Source organism: Parasteatoda tepidariorum, chromosome 8 (assembly GCF_043381705.1).
Source record: "Parasteatoda tepidariorum isolate YZ-2023 chromosome 8, CAS_Ptep_4.0, whole genome shotgun sequence".
Classification (NCBI taxonomy): domain Eukaryota; kingdom Metazoa; phylum Arthropoda; class Arachnida; order Araneae; family Theridiidae; genus Parasteatoda; species Parasteatoda tepidariorum.
The window spans coordinates 54636110-54653565 of NC_092211.1; the positions used below are offsets into that span (position 1 = coordinate 54636110).

A 17456-nucleotide genomic window follows, 5' to 3' on the forward strand; every position below is an offset into this window, starting at 1 on the left:
CCAAATTAGACACAAAGCCGTAATTTCTTTGAATAAACATTGCTTTTTTTCCGATGGATCATGAGCCTCCAGAGGTTAGCAGCAATGTGGGAAATATGGTCCCTATAGTTTGGTCAGGAGAACGGTTTAAGGTTTGGATCCCTTAGGGTTAATTTTACTTTTTGTGTATTTTGCCACATATCGAGAACTTTTTATGCAAATTGAAAATATTTTGCACGCAATTATTAAATCCGCCTATCTATATATAATTTCCATTCAAAATGTAACTTTTAGAAAATTTTTATCATTTTTTTTAAAAGCATTTTCTTTAATAATGACGAAAAATTTGAGTTGTGAGGTATACAATTTTAGCATCATTTTAAAGAATACTACAATTTTGAAATTTTTTTAAAATTTCATAAATTATGTTATTATATTTTTTTAAAATTTTTTTTTTACAATTTTAAATGGTAAAATGCAAAATTTGAGTGAAATCGGTCCAATAGTTCCTGAAGAAACACAATCTGAAAAAGTCGCATTTGTGATAAGTAATACTTTTGTTACAATTTAAGTTTAATTTTTGTTAGTTAATCGTGATTTTATCATAGCTCTTATATGGATTTGTGGAGCATATTTATTTGTTTATAATTTTCTAACTTTTTGTTTTTATAAGTTCTGTGAACCTTTGCTGTAAAATTACACCCTAAAGAAAAAACTTAATGAAAACGTATCGATTTCCAATTCTATTTCATTAAAAAAAAAGTATCTGAAAATATGCAGAATTAAAATAGATCTAGAACGTGGGAATTTCGCAAGGTCAGAGATAATATGAATGGAAAAATATAACTGACATTAGAAAACTGAACTTACGGGTTGATGAAGTACCAGTTTCTTACTCAGTGGCAGTAACTATAGCTGAGTACCCGAATTACATTTTTGGCACACATAAATGGAAATATTTTGGTTGCTTTTATAGCATCACATAAGTTTAATGGATTTAAAAATAAATTTTATTAAAAAAGGGTAAATGGTTAGAATTTGAAAGTCTGACAATAAATCTTTTTTAAGTTTAAAAAAATGCCAGTGCACTTGTAATTAAAATAATTTAAATGTGTATTCATAACAAATTTTTATTTTTCAAATTACTATGTATAATTTAACTTCTTGTTGTTGATTTTAAAATCTACTTCAACTATATAATTTTTAATAATAATAAAACTATTGCGTTTTAATTGCAGTAAAAAATCTGAGTTCAATTTGCCATTATGGTAAGACGTTTTGGCATACCTTTTCACGAAAAATTACGACTATAAAGTGTATTTTTTTATTTTAGAGTTCCTAATATGACAAAAATTAATCATTATTATTATTTTTAATTCAGGGAATGTTATTTGGCGCAAAACATAATTTTTTCCTCTATTTCAACTCCCTTATTAAATTTCAGTAAGTAGTTACGTTTTACTTATAAATTACATAATTTCATATTAAACTTCTACATAAATTGCATTTATAAATAATCATAGTTTTTCATAATTTTGTTAAATTTTTTACTCACTAATATAGTTTATTATATTATGATTTATGGGTAAATTCAGATAATTTATTAACTTATTTGCAGTATTTCAATAATTCAAATATTTAATCTGAGTAAATAAGATATGTATATAAATATACACGAGGCACAAATTTTGCACAAATGTTGTGTTTTCATAGGAAAAATGATTAAAATTATCTTTATTCAGTCATTTTTCAAGATAGGTACATATTTATTTAATTTTATTTTGATAAATATATTAATTAATTTCATAGGTTGAGATCTGAATAAAACCATGGAATTTCCCTGCAAATATATGAGACAGCATTTTGCACAACATTTATAATAAATTATTTTAAATTTTACATTTGAGCAGATTCAATGTATAATTTAAGTATTAGTATTTAAGAATTGCAAATAAAAATTTGTGCTATGAAGAGGCGTTTTTTAAAAGAATAATTAATAAAAAGGAAATGATGTCTCATTAAAATACGCCATATTTTAAATAAAGTACTAAACTTAACTTAAAACTTATTAAAGCGAATTTAAGTGTTTTTTTTAACAATAATTTCTTATTAAATTTTTACGAAAAATGTATTATCCAATGTTTTTACATAAATAAGAAAGGATTTAATAATTGAAAGGATGAGAGAGTGAAAGATATCAGTGGGCGTGTAAAAATATATTACCTCTGTCATACATACAGTTCTCAATCAGATTTCTTTTTAAACTTTCATATTCTAAATTTTCTAAGGATAATTTTAAATATCCAAATGTTAATAATCGTTCTTTAAAAAAATTGCTAAAACAATACTATTTCATAAAATATTATATCTCTTAAACTTTTCTTACATATTTTCAAAACATATTTACATATTCATTTAAGTTTTTAAACAAAAATTAAATTTCGAAAACTATACATATAAATTTCTGCTGTTTTAGGTCATTGTGCAACAACTGAAATAAAAGTGAAACTTGGTAAGTATAATAATTAAAGTTCTATTCTTGTTTGATTTATCTTTACTTTAATTTTCGATTAATAATATTTCGATTAATAACTTTTTTTATATTTTTTTCCCGTTTTTATTAAAATATTTTTTATTTTCAAGAAATATTATTTATTAGTTCTTACCTTGTTCTTTTTTGTTTAAATAGAATAAAAAACTAAACAGATTTTGTGTATTTTATAAACATAGATAAAGAGGTTTTTTTTAAATCTCATTTTCGTAAATTTTATTATTTTTTGTTAATAATATTAAGTAGCATAAAGTTAAACTCATGATAGCGAGTGCTTAGTATAACTACAAAAAGTATATTTAAAAATACATTAATTAAAATTTTAATGAGGATTTTATTATTAAAATAAACTTCTAATCTAAACGGAAATTGTAAACAGAGAAAAAAAAATTTGATAATATTCTCGTGCAATAAATTCTGGTTAATAAAACCAAATATACGGTATTTAAACCATTCATTTGGTAAATTTTTCTTTCATATGCTGACGGTTTAATAAAAATTCTAGTTTTTAAAATTATAGTTTATACTGCTATGATTAAGTGAAAAAAATACAAAACTGAAAAGTAAATTTAACCGAATAAATCGTTTCCATGCCATGCTCTATGGTATTATGATAAAATTACCAAATTTTACACCGTTTACTAAATTTCAACAGTTATTATAAAAAATATTTTATAGTTAATTTTAGCGCAATCATTACCAAAGCACAGCGATAAAAATTACCGTGCTTTTTGGTGGTTCTCTAGAACCAGAAACACGATAAATTTTACCATATTCTGGTAGTTATGACCATACTGTTTTTCTCTGCGTATTAAATAAAAAATTAAATCTCTAAAACAGTGAGACAGTTTTTCGTTAATGTTATATACAAAAGAAAAATGATTTACTACAGAGTGTCATAAAAATTACATCATTTACGCTTAAATAAATATCGTTCTGAAAAATGTAAATATTACGCCATTTAGCACATTTTAACACACATTATAAAAGAATATTTTATTGTTAATTTTAGCACCATCATTATCAAAGCACACCGACAATAGCTACCGTGCTTTTTGGTTTTTATTTAGAACCAGAAACACGGTAAATTTTACCGTATTCTGGTAGTTTTCCCCATACTTTTTTTCTCTATGGTTTAAATAAAAAATTAAATCTCTAAAACAGTAAGAAAATTTTTTGTTAATGTTATATACATGTAGAGTGTCGTAAAAACTGCATCCTTTACGCTCAAATAAATTGTTCTGAGAAATCTAAATTTTACCCCATTTAGTACATTTTAACACATATTATAAAATAATATTTTATTCAAATATCTATTGTATTTAACAAATAAATATTGTTCTGAGAAATTCAAATTTTACTCCCTTTAGCACATTTTAACACATATTGTAAAAGAATATGTTATTCAAATATCTATTGTACTTAGCAAATAAATATTGTTCTGAAAAATCCAAATGTTTCCCTATTTAGCACATTTTACCATATATTATAAAAGAATATGTTATTCAAATCTCTAAAAACAGTAAGACAATTTTTTGTTAACGTTATAAACATGAGAGAATGATTCACCACACGTAAAGTGTCATTAAAATTACATCATTTACGCTTAAATAAATATTGTTCTGAGAAATATAAAATTTTGTTGAATTTATACTAAAATCTAAGAAAATAAGCTGAAAACATTGTTTTTCTAAATGTGTGGGAGAGAAAAAAAGTTGACCACATATGCCCTTTGGTCATAAAAAACAATCTACGAAAGTGACATCAACAAGAGGAATATGGGGGCGTCTAGCAAAATTAGACCCTGGGGTGTTGTAAGTATGTGGGATTTGTCGTCACCTGGCAAGGAGTGACCAAATCATGATTTTTCTTCTCCTGATCTTATCACTTACTCCGACCAAAAGGGAATGTTCTTTAAATGAAGTTTCCTTTTCCTCATGCATATTTATTTAAAAATTTAGATTTTTTTAAACGAATCAGTAGTATTTAAATTTATGAAAGGAAGATGAGTCTAACTATGCATAAATAACGTGTGATAAAATTTTTTGATGGATTACCTAAACAAACGAAATTCGTATAAATCACACACTGTTAAAATTTTCATTTCAAAATTATGCTAAAATAACTGGCAGCTGACCGATTAACCGTAAAGTTTACGGTAAAGAGCATGCTTTTGAAACGGTTACGGTTTTGAAACGATTTACAAGAAGTACGGTTATAAAACCATGAATACAAAACTAGTATACGGTTTTTTAACCATTTACAACTAGCATTTTTCAAAACCGTAAAGAAAAAAAAATATTATTTAACTAAACATAGGAGATTGGCTTTCTGTAAGGTAATGGGCATTGAAGAGTGTCGGACCCTGGAAATTCCTCATGTGTTGAAGGGAATGTAGGAAATAGTGTGGTGTCAACACTAGGACTCGAACTACAGTTCTGATGGTCATGAGATTGACAGATAAGCCCGCTCGGCTGTGATATGAACGCATTTGCAAAGAACTAAGTAGATTCATAAAGTGGTTCTAGCTTTTGATATAAAATTTTGGTTGTTTAACCGTATCAGGTGAAAGCAGTTAATAAACAGTTTTTCTCAAATTTAACAGTTTGATTACTATTTTATTTATGGTTGTTTGACTGTTTTGATTAAATATGGTAAAATAACCATTCAATAAATTGTTATTTAACCATTTATTTTCGAGATATTTCTAACAGTGCATGATGTGATTTTTTATTTATCAGGTCTTTAGTTTAAAAAAAGTTATACTAGTATTTAACTGAAAATTAGATATTTATTCTTCGATTCACAGTCTTTACCAGAATTAATTACTTATCATCCTTCCTTAAATTATTCTCTGCTGTTATTTAGTTTCTATTTGGTTTATTGTTCAAAATTAAAGGTTTAAAACTCAAAGTTTTGCTCCCTTCTTATATTATAAAGATCACATTACCTTAGAATGCTACATTTTAGGATAAATTACACTTAGTCACCATTTCGGTATTATTAAATCGTAAATAAGTTAAATTTATTTTTCGATAATTCACATTTATTTATTTTTTTAAAAAATTTTAGGAAAAACTGTGTTTAGTCAAAGTTTGCAATTAAATTAAGCAATATAAAGCAACTATTTAAAACTCAAACGCAATATAAAGAGATTCATTTATCACACTATTGCCAAACAATCTCTTTTGCGAAAAATATAGAACGATTTCTTATATTAACCAAAACTTAAATGGCGAACAAGCAAAAATGAATAGTTAAATTCGTATTCAGCTAGAATCGGTGAGATAACTAAATCTTCAAAAGTTTTATATCAGCTCAGAAAAAAAAATTAATCACACTGAATAATTTTTGATTGAAAGATCGGATATTTTCACGTACTATAATTTTAAAGTTTCGAATTGGTGACCTCCAATGTGCTAATTAGTCAGTGCAGGCAATATTTTAAGTTATGAAATCAGACACAAAAACGTTCTCTCTCTAAATGAACATACATCTTTTTCCGACGGATTTAAATTTTTAGCCCTCAAAATATAGGGGTAGCCGCTACCAGGGAAATAAAAGCGATCAAGAGAGCTGTTGAAATTTTGGACACCTCATTGTTAAGATTACTTTCTGAGTATTTTGCCCTATCTCTATAATTTTTTAAGCGATCAAAAACTTTTTGCACACAATTATAAAATTTTTGTCAAAAAAAAAATCCATGCAAATATATTTTTTAATAATTGTTTATTTTCGTTATTTTTCATTTATGAATAATCGAAAATGTTTCAAGTTGCAAAATGTACGAATTTTTAGATAATTTTAAAATTGTAATTTTGTAAGGAAAATATAAAATTAAAACGAAATCTGCCAATTAGTTCCTAAGAAATCGGATTTTAAATCTACAACATCCTTAAACTGACAGTAATTATCATATTTGAGATCAACTCTTCGAACCATAAAATTGAGTCCTAGTACGGGTAACCGTCGAATCAAAAATAATTTAGGGCATTTTTTTTTGCTCACTGTAGATGAATTTGAGTTATTGTATTCTTTCAATATAACAGTAATAAAAGTAATTATACTAATAGTAGTAATGGTGTTAATAATAGTGATAATAATAATAATATATAATAATAATAACAATATAATAACAATGACAATAATATATTGTAATAATAATGACAATAAAATAATAATTTGCAAAAAAATGAGATAAGTGAATTCCTTCTAAACTTTATTGATAGCTTATGATACAAAAATAATTTTTAAAAAAAACATATTAAAACCTGCATAAAAGTAAAATAGCATCCACATTGTTTTATGTAACAAAAAAGGATCAAAATCAGAGCTTACAAAAAGGTTTTTATTTGTATCTATTCAAAATTGACCTCAACTTTAGCATATTTCCAAAGATGGGGATATCTTTCGCCTGTACAATTTTTAACTTGTGTATACAATTTTATCCTGAACATTGGAAAACAATAATGAGTTCTTTTTGGAAATTGGTTATTTGTGTTTCGATAAAAAAAAATAATTTCTTAACCTTTACCCATATTGGAAGATGATGATCAATGCTTTTACTGTAGGTACTGTTTGTGTCCATATAAAATTCGTACCATATTGCACATTTTGAAGATCATGATCAAACACTTCAAGAAATGTGTTATTTATGTTTACTCTAATTTTACACAATCTTAAAATAATTAGAAGAAGTTCGAGTTACGAAATTATAAATTGTAACTAAATTATGAATAAATAATGGAAATTTTGGAAGTTCATGATCAATGCTTTTTCTCAAGGTACTGATGTCCATATAAAATTCATACTATATTGTACATTTTGAAGATCATGCTCAAACTCTTCAAGAAATGTGTCATTTATGTTTACTCTAATTTTACACAATCTTGAAATAATTCGAAGAAGTTCGAGTAACGAAATTATTAATTGTAACTAAATTATGAATAAATAATGGAAAAAAAAACAATCACGCACCGGCAAAAGTGGGAGGATTTGTATTTAAAACTGAGATAAATAAATAAATGCAGCCACCAAAGATTCTTTAACTCAAGGCGAGGTGACCAATAGAGGAAAAAGATGGCCGAGTGTTGAAATTTTATTTCTTGAGATTATTTCCTTAAAGCACAGTAAGAAAATTTCGCCCCGTCGGTCTCTGCATTTGACATGAAAGCCGCCTCTTCCCCAATATATATATATTTTTTGCTTTTTCCACTTCTTACATCCAACTGCATACATGTATTTTAGACGCTGTGTGTGTTTGCAGGTGAAAAATGACTGTTTAGACAGATTCACCGCAAGGTACACTGGACTGTGGATGTCGGGAGCCAGAGGGAAAGGAAAAAAGGGGGAATTTCGGAGTCTAGTTCCCCCCCCCTCTTTTTTACACCCTTTCCCAGATTTGAAAATATATGTTGTTTTTGTCGAGATTTACTTATAACAAAAAAATATGGGGTTTTATGCTGCTCTGACTACTCGAATAAATTGAAAGTAAATGCATTTATAAGATGTTTTGTAATGACATCCCTTTATATATATTTTTTAAATCATTGCCAAATAATCGAAATTTATATTTAAGCGAAGAAGAAATTGCAACTCCATCAAAATCTGTCGGAGACCAGAAGAAAATATCATAACCCACTTTGCTTGATAAATCTTTGCTTGCTTTAACTTTTCTCTGTATTTATTTATTTATTTTTTTGGTAATCAAACAGGATTTGATATTTTCAGTCCAGTTTGCCGCCTCATTAGTGATGCAACAAATTTTGATTGCGTTTCAATTTCCTTAACGCTTGAATATTAACTTGCAACTCTTTATTCGTATATTTTTTTACTTTATTTTTGACAAAGGTTGACTTTATTTTTGACTTATATCAATTATAGTTATCGTAGAGCACATGATAGAGAGAAAAAGAAACTAACAATAGTTTTACTTTTAATTTTTCTAGTTACATTTATTGAAAATATATTAAGTTATTTTAGTCTTGAAATTAGAAAAATATGTTGTTTGTGACAATATATATATANTATATATATATATATATATATATATATATATATATATATATATATATATATATATATATATATATATATATATATATATATATATATAAAGAGAATGCTAATTTAATTAAGAATTTAAATTATGTACTTTTATTTTAACTCTGCAAACTTCTTACTTTTTGAAACTAAAATAACAGTAAATTTGATTATTGTCTCATCAATGCAGAAAAAAGTGAGGCAATTTAAAATTTTCAACTATCCAGTTATATATAATGATTTCATGCTAGTTTTATCTTAAATTTCTGATCATTACAAATCTTTTTATTAGTTCTCCACATGAAGATATGTTTTATCAATGCAATAGTATCTTAAATTGAAAAGAAAACACGATTTTTTTCATAGCGAAATAAAAACACACCATTGATTTTTAAGATAAACAATCAGTTTTTTTTAATGTTAATGAAGAAAAAGAAGGAAAAAAAATATTGAAAAAGTGCTTTTAAGTTTTCAACAATATAAGTGCGATTTTAAAAAAAAATAGGTAGCATACACAAAAAAAAAGTTTGTTTTTTTGTAAAAAAAATTGAAATATGATTATAATCAGTGCTCTTAGTTTGCTTTTTATCTACTGAATAATCCAGGATTTTCCAAGATCGCATGTTATACAAAAGAATGAGATTCAGAATTTTCTTTTTTATATCGTTTTTTAACAACTAATTTTATTAAATTTTCATTAAAAAATTTTCTTGAGACTAAAACTTTTTTAACGGATTAACTAACGTAACTCTTTCCCTCTCGCAAAAAAAAAGAATGATTATCCATATCACCAGTACTTTGAACATTAAAATGTGCAAATTTGCTATAATCTCAATAAGGTTTAAAATTGAACGATACTTCCGTTCATGTTGAATTTGTTCATAAATTTGAACGTAAGCTCCAAAATTTTTAGCAGTGTTTTTACTATAGAGAGAGGTCAAAGATAATTGAATTTTTCTAGTCTCTTCCAAATAAGAACGAAAACTATTTTGTTTAATTCTTTTATATTATAATAACCAATTATCAAAAATAACCCAATGTCAAAGAATAATTAAAAAAATAATTAGCGGAAAATATGTTTGAAATTACATATTCTTGTGCTTAATAGTAAAATCTAGCAAATTGAAATTATAACAAAATAATTTCCATTTGGTTATAAATCAAAAATTTGTTTCAATTTAGCAATTGCTAATACTTGTATTCTACATGGAGAAAATAATTCTGGTAAAATTACCGTACTGTAGGGTAATGGCATTTCTGGTAAAAAAAAAAAAAAAAAAACCTCATATTTTGGTTAATAAAGCCTACATATACAATATTTAAACCATTGATTTGATAATTTTTCCGTTCATATAGTAACAGTATACCAGAAATTTTGGTTTTCAAAATTATAGTTCTTACTACCACCACACACTTAATAAAAAATACAAAACTGAAAAGTGAATTTAACCAAATACATGATTTTTATGCTATGCACTTAGGTATCGTGATAAAATTACCGAATTTTGTCTCACTTAAAGCATTTTTCCATGGATTATAAAACCATATTTTATTGCTAATTTTACCAAATTTAAGATCGAAGCTCTTTGGTTAAAGTTACCGAGCTTTTTGCTGTACCCATGGAGTCAGAAACACTGTAAATTTTACCATATTCTGGTAGTTTTGACCATATTTTTTTCATTGGTGTGTATATGTTCTTCACATGCAATACTTTTTCCTCTTCTAAATTATAAAGATAGATTTTATATATTTTAAGTTCATATCAGCTCAGATTATGTTAATAATTAATAAATTATGTTTATATAAGCGCAGTAGAATAATAATCATAATAATTGTTATGGAAACTGTAAAATAGCGTGATAGTTTTTAACAATCTCATGTTTTTTTAAATGTTAATTAGCTGAAACTATTACTTAATAACAATTTTCTTTAAACAATTGAACACTAACTTAGTCAAAACGATCTTTTTTTTTTACAAAATTCTATTATCAAGTAAATTATGTTTTCATAATTTACAGAACAGGAAATTATCGCAGAAATGGATCATTTGCAACACTACATCGAACTTTTCTAATGGCGTTTAAAAAGCCAATGAGTTCATTAAAATAATGAAAAAACTTGTTATATCACTTATTATTTCATGAAAACAATCTCCATGAACAAGCATTATATTCTTAAAAATATTTTTTCAAAAAAACGCAACATTTATATACGAGATAAATTAATATTTAAGAAGTAATGAAAAAATAAGCTATTTTGAATGATTTATAGAATTGTTGAACAATGATAAAAACATTATGAAATTCACCTGGAATTTTTTTTCCCTTAACTTAATATATGGATAACATGCTACATTAGCTTTCAGAAACAGTGTAAATTTGTGCAAAATTAAATGCGCAAGCCATTTTTGATTGCTTTACAGTTCTTAATTTCCATTTTCCTCATATTAATAGAGCTTAATTCTTCATGGCATTATACTTTGCTTATTATTTTCTTGTCGCGCTATAATATGACTACTTTTTTCTAAAAACAAACTAGTCCAGTTAAAAAAATACATTGACTTATTTGCAGGAAAAAAATTAAGTAATATTACTTTTTATCATAAATAAAAGGCACCGATTACCCATTTTGTTGCAATAAAAGCTTCCTTTAACATAAATATTCAGCTAATTTCACTTATAACTTGTTAAACTAATTTTCCAAATTTATGACCCAACAAGTTTATTATCTTACATTGATATGATTGAATTCAGTATGTTTCAATCAAATGTTAAAGAAATATTCTGAATTAATAAGCATTTAATGAGCATTAAATGAACGAACTATTATAGACAAAAATAATTATTCAAAAGAGAAACTTAATTGACTTGTTTCATGTCGAATTAATAAATATGTGTTTAAAATAATTCTTATTTCTAATTCACTTTAATTCATTTTATTTCGAAGTATAAAAACTCTAACTTTTCATTAAAATTTAAAAAAAAAAGTGATATTAATAAATTTAATACAAATAAATTTAATATAAATAAATATAATATAAACAAATATAATGCAAATAAATATTAAAACAAAACAAACAGATTTACTAGCATTACCAAAAAAACTTTCATATTTTCGATAGAATTTTAAAATTCTTTTTCAAATTAACACTTAAATAAATATTAACAATCACTAATTTATTTAAGATACTTATTAGTGCATCTCATTACATCCAGTCTTAGTTTTGCTAAGAAATGAGTTGCAAAACATAGTTAAATTTTCATTCATTAATTCCATTCTAATGTAATTAGCCCTCATTTAAACACCAATTTTCCCTTTCGAGTATCAATAATCTTTTTGAACTTTTCGAGTACGTTTATTATTTCATCCAGGTAGAGAAAGGCGTGAATAAATACCAGGTTTAAACGATTTCGTCCGTTTAGGCTTTAACGACTTTACTCCCCCCCCTCTTCGTAATAAAGCGAGCTGAAAGCAAAGACTATAATAACGGTCTCCCTGCCATTATATATGTATTTCACTGATAATTAACATAATAAGACACTATTACCGTAACCTCTACTGTACAGTTGCCGCTCTTTCCCTGATCGCTACGGACTGAGTGATGGTTTTGGGAGCGGCGAATTGGGGGGCTTGCTAGAACCGCACGCGACTCCGGTGTTACCCGGTTGAAAAGACAGAGGGAACGCCGATTCGGAATCGGTGGTTTCGCGGTGAAGGTTGCCACTTCGCGCTTCGTTTTGATTTGTTTATTTTGCAAAGCTTTACAAGCGAAGAGGATGGTTGCTCCTATATTTCAATTCTACTTTTGTTTGCTTTATTATGCAAGTCTTTAGGTTATGCTTCAAGCAGAGTTTGTAAAATTATTAATTTTTAATGTCTTATTTTGTAAAATTTTAACATTATATTTTGATTAGTGTTTTTACTCCTTACGAATTATTGTACACTATAAATTAATTTCACATGAATAATTAATTATGCCACTCAATAGAGGAAATTATCTGAAATATATTTCATTCTTAGTTCGAATATTTTTGCATTTTGTGAAGTTCTAATGATAACATAAATAAACTACCAGGGAAAAAAAAGCCAAAATGTATTAGTTATATAATTTGATTTAATTACAGTTTTGTCTAGAGTAAAATTGCAATTGATATTTTATAGTGTATGGAATATAAGTATATTAGGAAATATTGAAGAAACTACTTACTGAGCACAAATAATAGTTAATTACAGTTAAAAATACTGATCAATGTTATTCAACTTAAAGCATTACTTTGCACGATATTCTATCACGATTTTATTGACTTTCTTTCTGAACTTCAAATTTCCATTTTATACAACTGCATATTTAAAAATAAGAATTAAATAACTTTCAAAACTATGCATGTTCAACGAATTCAAGTTTATATAAAGATTTCTTTAAGAGAAAATTCTCAAACATCGAATTAACTTATTGTGCCCAAAAAACAATTTATTCTTTAGAAAATTACGTAAGTAAAATTTTTAATACTATAAATTAAATGGATGAATTGTACTATAATACTAATTAATTGAAATAAATTAATACTAGTTAATTAAATAATGCGAATTAATAGTTTTAGAACGTGTGCAATAAAAACTGAATTCTAATATATAATTTGCTCAGATGTTATAATTAAAAATATACTCTTCTCTTAAAAATGTTTCAAATATTTCTATTTCAACTAAAATGAATTTTCGAAATAAAAATGTTGGAAATAACAATTAACTTTTAATTCCTCTTTTAAATGTAAATACTTTATTAAGACTATAACCAAAAGTAAAAATTGTAAGTTTTACCACTTTTATAAGAAACATATTTTAAACCAATTCACCTTCTTTCATTTAAATTTTATGGATGATTTATGTAATTACATTTGTGTATATTATATTCCTTGCTCCCCTTACGTGCTGCTGTAATTAGTCTTTGTTTTCATTCTTTTTTATTTATTTTATGTAGGGACATTAAAACATCGTTTGTTGCGAAGTCGTCCAATTTTTTTTCTTCGTTTCCTTTTTTAAAAAAAAAAGAAAGGGGGAAAAAAACATATTTTCAACCATCACTTTTTTTACCTGCTTTCCTTTATAAAAACTCGAATGTTTCGAGTGGTTAGCGATGAATAACAGTTTTATTTTAAAGTCTATATATTCACCCTAAAGAAATTACCCGCCATTTTTTGTGCAGGTTGTGAGGATGGGAAAAAAAATCTTGTCGTCTGCTATATGACAGAATACTTTGGTTTTAATTAGTTTTTGCTAAGATTATTGGCAACCAGTCTTTCGTATTCCGGAGAAAATGCGCGTTAAAAAGGTTTCTAACAAAGTTTCAGTTTTTACTGACAACTTAATTTGACATTTACCTTCCCTGCTTCAATTTTAAAAAAAAGTTATGCTTAATTTTTTTTTATCCTTAAGCAAATAATAGAAGTTGGGAAAAAAATAATTTTATTAGAATTCTAAATATTTACTTCTGTGTTATGTTTAGAATTAACCAGAAAGCAATTATAATAGATTATGGATAAAATATAAAAGTTTTAATTTCAAATATACATACACTTTTTGAAATTTAAAAATACCTTTTAAGATCATCAGGGAAAGTAATAGTGTGTTCGATTAACTGTTTATTTAAATTATAATTCTATACATGTTAACAAAACTTTTTAGCATTTAATTCTCATCTTCAAACTTTTTTATGTATAAACTTATAAACAATTGGAATCAATAAGAAATATTTTGGTGTGAACATGTTCAAAAACATAAATCTTTTTTCTGTAACAAATTTTTACCTACTCATTGTATCAGAAATACATTTTAAAATTAGAATTAATCATAAAACGTTAATTTACTATTCAGGAAACAAATATATCAATTTTAAGCATAAATAATTTATTAAAACTAATTTAAAATAAGTTATAAGCATTTTAAGACGATTTTTAAGACAAAGATATGAACTTTAATACGTTATTTGAAAAATAGCTTTTCTTAATATAAAGCTACTTATTGCATCTGTTTTATCACATTTTTTGACTTAGACCTTGTAGATAAAATATCAAAATTTTTATTATAATTTCAAAACATGGATTTAAAATATCGATAATATATTTTTTTCCCTTGTAGATATAAAGAAAAACGCTTTATAAACCTTTTTAGATCATTAGGTCAAATATTCTTTCATTAAATTCCAAACTTAAATACAAAAATTCACCCAAAATTAAATAAACTTCCCAATGTTTAAAACTTATTTCCCTTCCCAAAACAAATTACCAGCTTCATTTTACTGTCACTATCAAAAAATGAAATATTATATCATTTCCTCGCTGGATTTTCTCTAAACAGAAATACAATGAAACATAACCAAAAGAATGGAATCGAAAAGATTAAAAATGATATCGAAAGAAGAGGAGAGAGAAAAAAAAAACTCAAAATCGAATTTAGAAATTTATATTTAAGTTAAATAAATAATACCCCTGAATCATTGTAGCTGAGATTAGAGAGTCTTGAATTATTAATCTAGTCATTCCCGATTGGAAAGGGATGAGTGACACTGCAAATATGTGCTCTCGGCCCGGCTCATAATTTAATCATTGGGTTTGCGCTGCTTAATCTTCTGACTTCAAAGTCTCGTAAATCACTTTTAAGAATTAGACGCCAATTACTCAAAATCTGACGCCAATTCGAAAGATTTAGATTTAAAATAAATCTTAAATGCTAGTTTGTTTGGATGGAAATGAATTTTTTTTTTTTTCATTTGAAATGTTTGATGTTTAGGCGATGCGTTTTTTTAAATATTAAAATTGATGCAACTTTATATAATTTTTTTTTTAAATCAGATTTATAATTCAAACTTAAATTTGTTTAGAAGAAAGTTTTGAAAAACTTTTTGAATTTCTATATTTAAGTGTTACATGGAGGAAAAAAAAGCATAATCAAAACTACTAGAATGTGGTTAAATTTACCCTGCTTCTGGCTCTATGTATACACAAAAAGTTCGAAGTGCTTTGGTAATGATTTTGGTAAATTAACAATAAAATGTGTTTTTATAATATGTGGTGAAATTTGGAAAATGTAGCAAAAATTTAATAATTTTTTCATGCTACCTTAGATCATGGCGTAAAACTAATTTATTCGATTAAATTTATTTTTCAGTTTTGTAATTTTTACTAAATGTGTGATAATACGAACTATAATTTTGAAAACCATTATTTCCGATAAACTGTCACCATATGAACGGAAAATTTAACAAATGAATGGATTAAATATCATATATTTTGTTTTTATTAAACAAAATTATGCAGTTTTTTTTTACTAGAAATGTTATTACTATAAATTATGGTAAATTTATCAGAATTTTCTTCTCCGTTTACACATTTTTATATTTTTGGTTAATTTTAGTAACAGTTATAAATATGAAACATCATGAAAAAAAACTATTTTTAACTACTAGTTATGCGTTTATATATAACTATTCGAATATTTCTAAAACGTATCAGTAAGGAAATAGTAACACTAGTCTTATAAGTTAGGCTGATAAAAAATTTGCTTGCATATTAATAATGAATTCTTCACTGAATCATTGTTTTCTTCAAATAATTTTACATATAAAAAGTCAATAAAGGATATAAACCTGACATTTAAATTGAAAAGATCAATGTTGCTAGTTTTAGAAATCGATAGTTAAATGAATTAAAAAATCATATCTTTATCCCCGTCATAACGATTCAATAAAATCATTTAATAAATTAATTCAAATAAGATATCCTAATTATAAATATTTTAAAATATTATACCATTTACTATAAGCATAAATATTGTGATCTACGAAAAACTATAGAATTTACAAAAGAATAACAATAATCTGATATTATTACAGAAATTTTTTTCAATGGTCTTAAGATAACGAAAACTTTAAGGATAAGAAGAAATTGATGTTACATTTACGTATATAAAAAATACTGCTACAGTAAATGTCATATTTTTATTGATAAAAGAAGAGTACCGCAGATGCTAATTTGAAAATGATAAATTTTTTTTGGACAATATTTATTTGATAAGTGTGTTGGGAAATTAATAGGCTCAAACGACAATCATATACTTTAAATAAGTTTTTGAAGTGTTCTATGGAATTTCGTATCAATGTATCAATGCCAGTTATTATTCTTAATGTAAAAAACTTAAACACAATAGAAAAATAATGTTTGACAAAAAAAATTGGCTATAATAATGTATTTTTTTCTGATTTAATGAGCAATGGAAATTTTATTTTAATTATTAAGTATAATTATCATTAAATCGGGAAATGAAAATCGGGAATACTTGTATCGCAAAGGCACCATTAATTTATATTTAATATTAACCTCTGTTTAAAAAATATAGCTGTTGATAATTTTATTAAAAATGTTTGGTTTCAATAAAAAAAGAAAACTGTGCCAAAGATAATTTCAAATATTTTGTAACAAGAAATTTTCAAAAAAAAGTTATTATTGTACATAAAAGAAGATGGAAATATTTTATGGCATTTTAGATAATCTGCAAATTAAATAGTGCAAAATCAAAGCCTTCTTACAAGAATTACATAAATTTTTGAATGCGAATAAAAGTTAGAAAAAATTATAGTTACACTTTAAAGTCACTTTACTCGCATACTTAAAGATACAATTACTTTAATCGATTTCAAATGAATATTTTTTCTTCTATCTGTATAAATTTTCTATTCTTTTTTCTGCGCAACATTTTTAGTAATTGGCACTCATAAATAAACCCACGCTTAATGTCACAGTGCTGTAAAAGCCATAACTTGAAAAAAGTTTTCAAATCGAATTTTCTCATGGCTCCTAATCTATTAGATAGAACTCAACTAAGAAACTAT

The 17456-nt window shown here is 25.4% G+C and overlaps 1 protein-coding gene across 2 annotated transcripts in view; it reads right to left on the reverse strand.

Moving 5' to 3' along the window:
• LOC107449891 (LIM/homeobox protein Lhx5) overlaps nucleotides 1-17456 on the reverse strand; it is a 213259-nt gene that overhangs the window by 194243 nt on the left and 1560 nt on the right. The gene's annotated exons all lie outside the window — the stretch shown is intronic.